Source organism: Ursus americanus, chromosome 12 (assembly GCF_024610735.1).
Source record: "Ursus americanus isolate L20-20 chromosome 12, mUrsAme1.1.p, whole genome shotgun sequence".
Taxonomy (NCBI): Eukaryota; Metazoa; Chordata; class Mammalia; order Carnivora; family Ursidae; genus Ursus; species Ursus americanus.
The window spans coordinates 21,103,206-21,113,646 of NC_142138.1; positions in this window are offsets into that span (position 1 = coordinate 21,103,206).

Sequence of the window (10,441 nt, forward strand, 5' to 3'; positions counted from 1 at the left end):
GGGAGCCCGATGTGGGGCTTGATCCCAGGACCCTGGGATCACACCCTGAGCTGAAAGCAGATGCTTAACAACTGAGCCACCCAGGTGCCCCATGTAGAAACTTTTCTAAATACAAAGTTGGGGGAAATTTCTCAAGTTCAAAAAAAGTATTGGCTATTTATTGATCTCTTAATTCCTTTCCCCAGTGTCTGGCAACCACTAATATACATTCTATCCATGGATTTGCCAATTCTGGACATTTCGTATAAATGGAATCATGTAAGTGGCTTTTTGTGATTGGCTTTTCCACTTAGTATCATTTCAAGGCTCATCCATTCTGTAGCATAGATCAATACTTCATTCCTTTTTATAGCTGAGTAATATTCTGTTGTGTGGTTATACAACATTTTGTTTTTTCATTCACCAACTGATGAACACTTGGTGTGTTTTCCACTTTTTGGCCATTATGAATAATGCTGCTATGAACATTTGTGTACAAGTTTTTGTGTGCATATGTGTTCTTAATTCTCTTGAGTATATAGCTAAGAGTCAACTTACTGGGTCATATCGTAACCCTATATTTAACTTTTTGAGGAACAGCCAAACCATTTTCCAAAGTGGTTGCACTATTTTACATTCCCACCAGCAATGAATGTGAGTTCCAGTTTTTTCACGTCCTTGTCAACACTTGCTTTTGGGTCCTTTTGATTATAGCCATCCTTGTGGATGTGAAGTGGTATCCCATTGTGATTTTGATATATATTTTCCTAGTGATGTCAAGCATCTTTTCATATTTCATTATTGACCATTTGTGTATCTTTTTTTGAAAAATATCTATTTAAATCCTTTGTCCATTTTTAAACTGGATTATCTTTTTATTGTTGTAAGAGTTCTTTATACTGTATACTAGACTCTTTTCAGATCTAAGATTTGCAATATTTTCCCCATTATGTGGTTTGTCACTGCTGTGATAGTGTCCTTTGAAACACAAAAGTTTTTAATTTCTTTAAAAGATTTTACTTATTTGAGAGAGAGAGAGAATAAGCAGGGGGAGGGGCAGAGGGAGAGGAAAAGCAGACTTCCTGCTGAGCAGGGAGCCCAACACAGAGTTCAATCCCAGGACCCCAAGACCATTACCTGAGCTGAAATCAGGCGCTTAACTGACTGATCCATCCAAGTACCCCCAAATTTTTTGATTTTGATGAAGTCCAATTTACCTACTTTTTTTGTTTGTTGTATTTCTGGTGTCATATTTAAGAAATTACTTAATCCATAGTCACAAAGATTTACATCTATACTGTCTTACAAGTATTTTATAGTTCTTACATTTAGGTCTTTAACCTAATTTGAGTTAATTTTCGTATATGGTGTGAGGCAGGAGGTCCAATAATTCTTTTGCATGATATACAGATGTCCCAGCACCATTAGTTGGAATGACTATTCTTATTCTATTGAATTGTCTTCATAATATGGTTGAAAATCAACTGGCCATACATATATGGTTTTATTTCTGGATTCTTAATTCTATCCCATTGATCTGTACATCTATCCTAATACTAGTACTACACAGTCTTGATTATTGTAGCTTTGTCGTAACTTTTGAAATAGAAAATGTGAGTTCTCCAAATTTGTTCTCTTTCAAGAATGTTTTCGCTCTTCTGGGTCCCTTGCATTTCGGTATGTATTTTGTATTATATTTTATTTTATTATTTTATTTTTAAAGATTTATTTGAGAGAGACAGAGCGGGGTGGTGGTGGGGGGGGAGAGACAATCTCAAGCAGGCTCCACGCCCAGCATGGAGCCTGACCTAGGGCTCTATCCCAGGACTCTGAGATCATGACCTGAGCCAAAATCAAGAGTCAGAAGCTCAACCGACTGAGCCACCCAGGCACCCCTCCATATGTATTTTAGAATCAGCTTGTCCTTGTCAATTTCTGCAAAAAATACAGGTGGGATTTTGATAGGGTTTGTGGTTTAATGTGTAGATACATTTGGGGAATATTGCCATCTTATCAATATATATTCTTCCAATCCATGAACAGGTGATATGTTTCTATTTATTTAATTCTTCTTCAATTTCTTTTAGTGATATTTTGTGATTTTTAAAAAAGATTATTTATTTATTTTGAGAGAGAAGCCAGAGAGAGAGCATGAGTGGGGGAGGGGTAGAGGGAGAGAGAGAATCTCTAGCAGACTGTGCTGAGTGAGGAGCCTGATGCAGGGCTCGATCTCGTGACCCTGAGATCATGACCTGAGCCGAAATCAAGAGTGGGATGCTCAACCGACCAAGACACCCAGGCACCCTGATATTTTGTGATTTTTACTGTGTAAGTCTTGTACACTTTTAACATTTTTATTCCTCAGTATTTTGTTCTTTTGATGCAATTGTAAATGGAATTATTTCCTTAATATTTTCAGATTGTTCATTGCTAGTGTATAGACATACAGTTGGTTTTTGTATATTGATTTTGTACCCTGACACCTTGCTGAAATTATTTTTTAGCCCTAATAGTTATTCTTTCTCATTCTCAAATTGTCCCAGATTTGGCAAGTAGGATCATCTTCAAGTTGTCCTTGTTTCTTTTTGATATGGCTCCATCAGCGTTTGAACACTTACTTGATTTTTAGCATAAGATCTCAGAGACATCTTGAAATTTCCCTTCTAAGACCTGGTATTAGCCATTTCTCTGCAGAGCTCTAGTTTCTTTTGGCAGGGTATGATGAAACCACAGAGATCTTGGTACCAGGTGTGCTCATTGTTATTTTAGTGACATTAGACAGAATCAAGAAGTATATATATTTTTTTCTGCTTTTTATTTTTTGTTTTTTTATATTGAAGTATAATTAATATACAGACTTTATTAGTGTAGGTGTACAATGATTCAACAGTTCTGTACATTACTCAGTGCTCATAATAATAAGTGTACTCTTAATCCCCTTTATCAACTTCACCCATGCCTCCAGCCACCTCCCCTCTGGCAACCGCCAGTTCGTTCTCTGTATTTAAGAGTGTGGGGTTGTGTTTTTTGTTTTTTGTTTTTTGTTTTTTGTCTCTTTTTTCTTTGTTCATTTGTTTGTTTCTTAAGTTCCACATATGAGTGAAATCATACGGTATCAGTCTCTGTCTGACTTATTTCACTTAGCATTATACCCTCTAGGAAATGGCAAGATCTATTCTTTTTTATGGCTGAGTAATATTCCTGTGTGTGTGTGTGTGTGTGTGTGTGTGTGTGTGTGTGTATCAATAATCTACCGATGGACATTTCCATATCTTGGCTAATATAAATAATGCTGCAATAAACATAGGGGTTCACATATCTTTTCAAATTAACATTTTTGTTTTCTTCAGGTAAATATCCAGTAGTGGAATTACTGGATCATATGGTAATTTCATTTTTAATTTTTTGAGGAACCTCCGTTTCCACAGTGGCTGCACCAGTTTGCATTCCCACCATCAGTGCATGAGGATTCCTTTTTCTCCACATCCTCTCCAACACTTGTTACTTCTTGTGTTTTTTTTTTTTTAAATATTTTATTTATTTATTTGACAGAGATAGAGACAGCCAGTGAGAGAGGGAACACAAGCAGGGAGAGTGGGAGAGGAAGAAGCAGGCTCCCAGCAGAGGAGCCTGATGTGGGGCTTGATCCCAGAACGCCAGGATCACGCCCTGAGCCGAAGGCAGACGCTTAACCGCTGTGCCACCCAGGTGCCCCTTGTGTTTTTGATTTTAGCCTTTCTGACAGGTGTGAGGTGATACCTCACTGTGGTTTTGATTTGCATTTCCCTGATGATGAGTGATGTTGAGCATCTTTTCATGTGTGTGCTGGCCAAATCTGTTTTCTTTGGAAAAATGTCTATCCAGGACCTCTGCCTCTTTTTAATTGGATTATTTGGGGTTTTTTGGTGTTAATTTGTGTAAGTTCTTTATATATTTTGGATATTAACCCCTCATTAGATATATCATTTGCAAATAATCTTCTCCCATTCAGCCTTTTTGTTTTGTTGATGGGTTTCTTCACTGTTCAAAAGATTTTTACTTTGATGTAGTCCCAAGAGTTTGATTTTGCTTTTGTTTCCCTCACCTCAGGAGACCTATCTAGAAAAATGTTTCTTCTTCTTCTTCTTTTTTTTTTTTTAATATTTTTTATTTACTTATTTGACAGAGAGAGCACAAGCAGGGGGAGTGGCAGAGGGAGAGGGAGAAGCAAGTTCCCTAAAGGGAGCCTGATGAGGGGCTTGATCCCAAGACTCTGAGATCATGACCTGAGCCAAAGGCAGATGCTTAACTGACTGAGCCACCCAGGTGCCCTAGAAAATGTTTCTATAGAAAAAAAAAAAAAAAAGAAAAATGTTTCTATGGCCAATGAAAAGAAATTACTGCCTGTGTTTTCTTCTAGGAGTTTTATGGTTTTAGGTCTCACATTTAGATCTTTAATCCATTATGAGTGTATTTATTGTTTATGGTACTAAAAAGTCATTCAGTTTCATTCTTTTGCAAAAATTACTAAGATAGCACCAGGTGTGCTCCTTGTTATTGTGATGACATGTTAAGAAACATATCTGTTTAAAGTATGTTTTAACATTTAACATTTATTACATTTTATATCTATTTATATAACATTTATTATATATAACATTTAACATATATTAAAATGTTTAAATTAATATAAATTACATATATATTAAGTATGTATTTAAGTTATAAGTTCATACTGCTAGTTCTAATTCAAACTTGAGCATTACAAAATTTTTCCATACTCTTTTTTATTTTATATCTTTCTTCTTACACTGAAAATCTGGGTGTTTATTAATAATATATTTACTTATTTGCTTTATCCAGGTGCTACTCCTAATGTCTTGTAAATCAACTCATTGTGTTCTTCAGAAGCTAGGACATTTTTCTTTTTAAACAACTGCCAGTTAAATAGTGTGTTTGGTGATCTAGTTGATTTACATTCTAGTGCTAGCTCCTTATTTTCTTGACCATGGGTACCAGTTGGCTGACTGGCAGTTGGCTATTAATTTTTGTATGCCAGTTTTATATTCTATGTTAAGGAATTTTTTTTACTTGTGTTATAGAGCTATTTATTTATTTATTTATTTATTTATTTATTTATTAATAGTGTAATATTTTTATTGCCACTTTTCCCCTTTTTTTAAATATAATTTTTATTTTGTTATATTGTCACCATACAGTACATCCCCAGTTTTTGGTGCAATGTTCCATGTTTCATTATTTGCATATAACACCCAGCACCATGCAGTATGTGCCCTCCTTAATACCTATCCAGCCTATCCCATGTTAAGGAATTTTTAAATTATTTCCTTGTTATAGCATTGATTCTCATGGGCCTTATGCATATAATATCTGCACATAGTTTTACTCATTTTCCACTTCTTAATTCTAATTGTTTTCTCTTGCCTGACCGAATTGGCTAATATTTTCAACACACTGTTGAATAGTAGTGGAGACAATGGCACCCTTACCTTGTTCCTGACCTTAGAAGGAATGCCTCTCATGTTTCTCCATTAAATAGAAATTCTTAAATTCCCTGTTTCAGAAGTTCAGTACGTCTCTTCCATTGATTTTTTCCTAAGACGTTTTAATTACATGACTATATTATATTCCATTGATTTCTGTTTTTATCTTTATTATTTGCTTCCTTGTGCTTTCTTTTGGGTCAGCTTGGCTTTTTCTAGCCTTTTCATTTATATTCATTGTATCATTTTTATGTGAATTAAAGGCTCTGAATTTTCATGCGATTATTGTATATCACAAATTCTCAAATGTAACATTTTTCTTTATAACAGCCTTAGAAATTCTTCAGTTTCATTTTGTGTAGTTCTTTTACACAAAGGCTGTTTCATAGTTCTTCTTTTAGTTTTTTATTTATTTATTTTTTAAAGATTTTATTTATTTATGTGACAGAGAGACAGCCAGTGAGAGAGGGAACACAGCAGGCGAGTGAGAGAGGAAGAAGCAGGCTCCCAGCGGAGGAGCCCGATGTGGGACTCGATCCTGGAACACTGGGATCACGCCCTGAGCCGAAGGCAGACGCTTTAACGACTGCGCTACCCAGGCGCCCCCATAGTTCTTCTTTTAAATTTCTATGTGAAAGCACTTTTGATTTAAAAATTTTTGATATTTCTGGCATTTCACTGTGGTAAAAATGTTTTTTTGTATTCTACTTTTTGGAACTTTTGAACTTTTTTGTCAAGTTTTGGGACTCTCCATGAATACGTGAAAAGGAGGTGTGTTTTCTGCTATTGCACATCTGCATTTAAGTTATGGACAACTATAAAAGAGTTCAATTATATTTATTAAGTATTATGTCTGAGAAAAATGAGACTGTTCATCAGGATTACATTGTAATATATTAACATAAGATTATCTAATAACTTTTTAGATCTACTAGAAATCTGGTCTTGCTGCTTACTTTTGTCTGTTAGAAGTCTGTACTTCTCAGATGCCTAAAAGGGGATATGCCAGTTAGCCAAAACTGGAAAAAGGAAGAAAATTTCTTATTTTACAGTTATGCTGAAGTGTTTTTCTTTTTTAATGCTCTGCCACTTATTCCTTGGTTACATTTTTTCTGGAGCCAAAAAGACAGTTCAAAGAGCGATGTGAGGTTTTGTTTTTGCTTTTGATTTTACATTTTAAAAAATTATAGAAGAGATATGTGCTTAGTAAAGAAAAATGGGGTGGGGTATAAACTAATAATAGTCCCATTGCCCAAGTATAGCCATTGTTGATAGTTTGGTAATGTCGTTCGAATTTCTTTTCACCTGGGAATGCATTTTCCTTACATAGCGTTGTAATGATAATTATTATGGATTTATATCCCTTTTTCTTGTTGGCGTTATAGGGAAAGAATTTCCATATATTAACATATTTTCTTCCTAAATACTGTTTTTAGTAGCTTCACACGTGGACATATCTATTCTTCTATAATTGGATGTTTAACTTTTTTGCTAAGTGGAAATCTGTTCTTCTAATTTATGAACAAGACAAATTGATATATAACATTCATATAATATGGAAAAATAAAAAATAGTGCCCATAATTCTTTAACCTAGAGGGTGAACTCTACTAATATCTTGGTTCCCAGTTTTCTGAGTATCTCTCTACTTATCATAAATGCAATCATAGTTTACTAATCTATAACCCTGGTTTTTTTTAAACTCAGCAATGCTGTTAACAATGACAATGACAACAAAAACCCTCCAATCTTATTTTACACCAAATAATGATCTTGTGTAAGATGACAATTTTTTTCTTTCAAATTTGTATTATGAAAATTTCCAAACATATGTATTGGTAGAGAGAGAATGGTTCAATGCCTCCCATGTAACCACCATCCATCTTCAACACTTATCAACTCTTGGCCAATCTTATTTCATTATATCCTCACCCATTCCCAGCTCTCAGATTATCCGTGGTAGTTCATTGAACCCCGGGCTCAATGATGACTCAGAACTTCATGAAGTAGTGCACATTTTTCAAGGCCCTTTGCAATCTGGTCCTAACTTTCCAGCTACATCTCTTGCCACATCCCAATGAGCCCTATACTCAAGCTATTGTAAACTAAGATATGGCCGCATCATTCTTCAAACATGCCTTGCTCTTTTGGGCCTCTGTGTCTTTGTGTATGCTATTCCATTTTCCTGAAGTGTTTCTTCTTCTCTTCTCTGCGTGTCAAACCTTTCTTTACCTTTCGTCCAGCTCACATCACCTTGTCCATGCAGGCTTCTCTAAACTCCTCCTCTGAATATTCCCGTACTGCTTTGTACTGCTTCTACTTTTGCCCTTATCACACTGCACATTCTGAGCAAGCACTCAAGCAGGGTGGGGGCCAGCCTGCCACAGGGCCTGATATGAGGGAAAAACTTGGTAAACAGAGTCCATTGGAAATTTTGAAAAGTATGGTTTAAGTTGACCTAACTATTAAAATCTATAATAGTATTAAAAGAAAATATAAAATTTAGTTTTATAATACTGAAGTGTAAAGGCATTCATAAAATAAGATTAAGAGCCTTGGCTATAATAAAGACTTAAATTTTATGTACAGGAAGATACTCTAAAGAATTGAAAGAAGGGACTCCGGGTGGCACAGTCACTTAAGCATCTGACTCTTGGTTTTGGCTCAGGTCGTGATCTCAGAGCCGTGAGACTGAGCCCCATGTTGGGCTCCACACTCAGCGTGAAGTCTGCTTAGGATTCTCTCTCTTTCTCCCTCTGCCCGTCCCACTCATGGGCTCTCTCTCTCTCTCTCTCTAAAGTAAGTTAAAAAAATCTGAAAGAATTAAAAGAAAAGTGACTAATGTGGAGGAAAATTTTACAGTATATATAATAGGGAGAATATTGATATCCTAATGGATAAAGGATCCTATAAATCAGTAAGAGAGAAACTCAATAGAAAAATGGGTGAAAGATATGAACAGATAATACACAAAAGAAACACAAATGGTAAATAAACATGTGAAAGCTGTTTAAACCTCTCATTTAGAGAAATAAAGAGAACAATGTAAACCATTTTTAACTATCAAACTCTCAAAATTAAAAATACTAATAAAATTCAGGATTGTGAGGTTGTAACGTAAAGGTAAACTCATATGCTGTCACAAGATATATAAATTGATAGAGTTATTTTGTAAGGCAAATTGCCAGGATGTATCAAAAATTCATATTCCTTTGACCCTATTATCTCATTTCAAGGAATAAGGAATCTATCCTATAGAAATACATATGTGCACACGTTATATATATGAAGGATAGCCACTGAAGTCTTGATTGGAAGAGCAAAAACTGGAAACAACCTACATATCTTATAGTAAGGATATGGTTAAGTAATAAATAATAGATCATAATCTATACTTTTATGGATTACTAGGCATTGGAAAATTTTTCATATATATTGTTAATGAAAAATATGAACAATATGTAAATTATGATGCCATTTATGTAAAAAATACTGTGTGTGCATGTGGTGGATAGTAAGTCCATAACTCAGGTGTATAAGAAATAGAAGTTCTCGGGGTGCCTGGGTGGCTCCGTCTGTTAAGCTTCTGTCTGCCTTTGGCTCAGGTCAGGATCCTGGAATCCTGGGATTGAGCCCTGAGCCAGGCTCCTCCTGGGATCAAGCCCTGTGTCAGGCTCCTCGCTCAGCGGGGAACCTGCTTCTCCCTCTCCCTCTGCCCTCCCCCTTCCTCCCCCACTCATGCTCTCTCTCTCTAGAATAAATAAATAAAATCTTAAAAAAAGAGAGAGAGAACTTTTATTATTATTATATAGTTTAGTCTAATTTCTGTTTTGAATCCCCACCTTATCAACTTTGTAGATACATTGTCAGTGAATTTGGAGTTTTCTGCAGGTCTGCATCTGAATTCCAAGGTTACAGTCAAGGAGACAGCAGTCAATCCACATCTAGTACTTAAGGTCATATGTCAACACAGGCATCTGATGAGATATTCATCTTCCTGTCTGATGCTTGGTCATCCAGTTTGCACAGGTGTTCCTGTCCTGTCAGTGCCAGAGGTTCTCCCTTCTACTTCACCCTGCCCATGGGCACAGAAATCATTCTTCAGGCCCAGGACTCATTTTGCTGCTTTTGCTCCCTACCAGAGCACTAGAGTGTCTGAGAAACTGTCTAAAGGCAACTTCTCAGGATATTGCCTCAGAGACAGGTCACTGAGCCCTTCATTTCACAACCCTCCAATACCTATAGTCACCATTTTCTTTCAGTCTCCCAGAGGAATAATACCCAAGGTGGGAGAGTGACTCGTGGGACATTCCTCTGTCCTCAAATCTACTTTTCTTATTATGTTTTTCCAAAGGCTTTGTATATGCTGGGATTCATCCTCATTCCAAGGGTTCAAGACTTTTGAAAAGCAGAGCCAGGGAAAGACCCTCACAATCCATATACTTGTTTTTTGTCTTCCTTCTCTCACCATGGCAGTGAGCACAAAGAGCCAAGATGTTGGAATTGGAGAGTTATGGCAAGGCAGGAATTTGGCTAATATTTCTAGATATTTTCTTGTGATATTTTTTACTTGTATTTATTCATATGTGGAAATGTAGAAGAAAGGTCTGGAAAGGTATATGTTAAATAGTTAACAGTGGCTGCCTCTGGAAAAGTCTGTGGAATGTGGGGAGCTTCAACCCTGCCCCGTGCCTGGAAGGAGACAGAGCTTGACCTTTGTGAACCCCATTAATGATTCTACACACCTCCAAACTAGAGGTTTGGAAAAAGTGGCATGTACAAGACAGACTCCTCCTGGGGTGCCTGGGTGGCTCAGTTGGTTAAGCATCCAACTCTTGATTTTAGCTCAGGTCTTGGTCTCAGGGTCATGAGTTTAAGCCGTGTGTTGGGCTCCACTCTGGGTGTAGAGCCTACTTAAAAAACAAACCAACCTAAAAATCCAACAGAGACTGTTCCTTTTCTTCCTTCAGCAAGCACTGA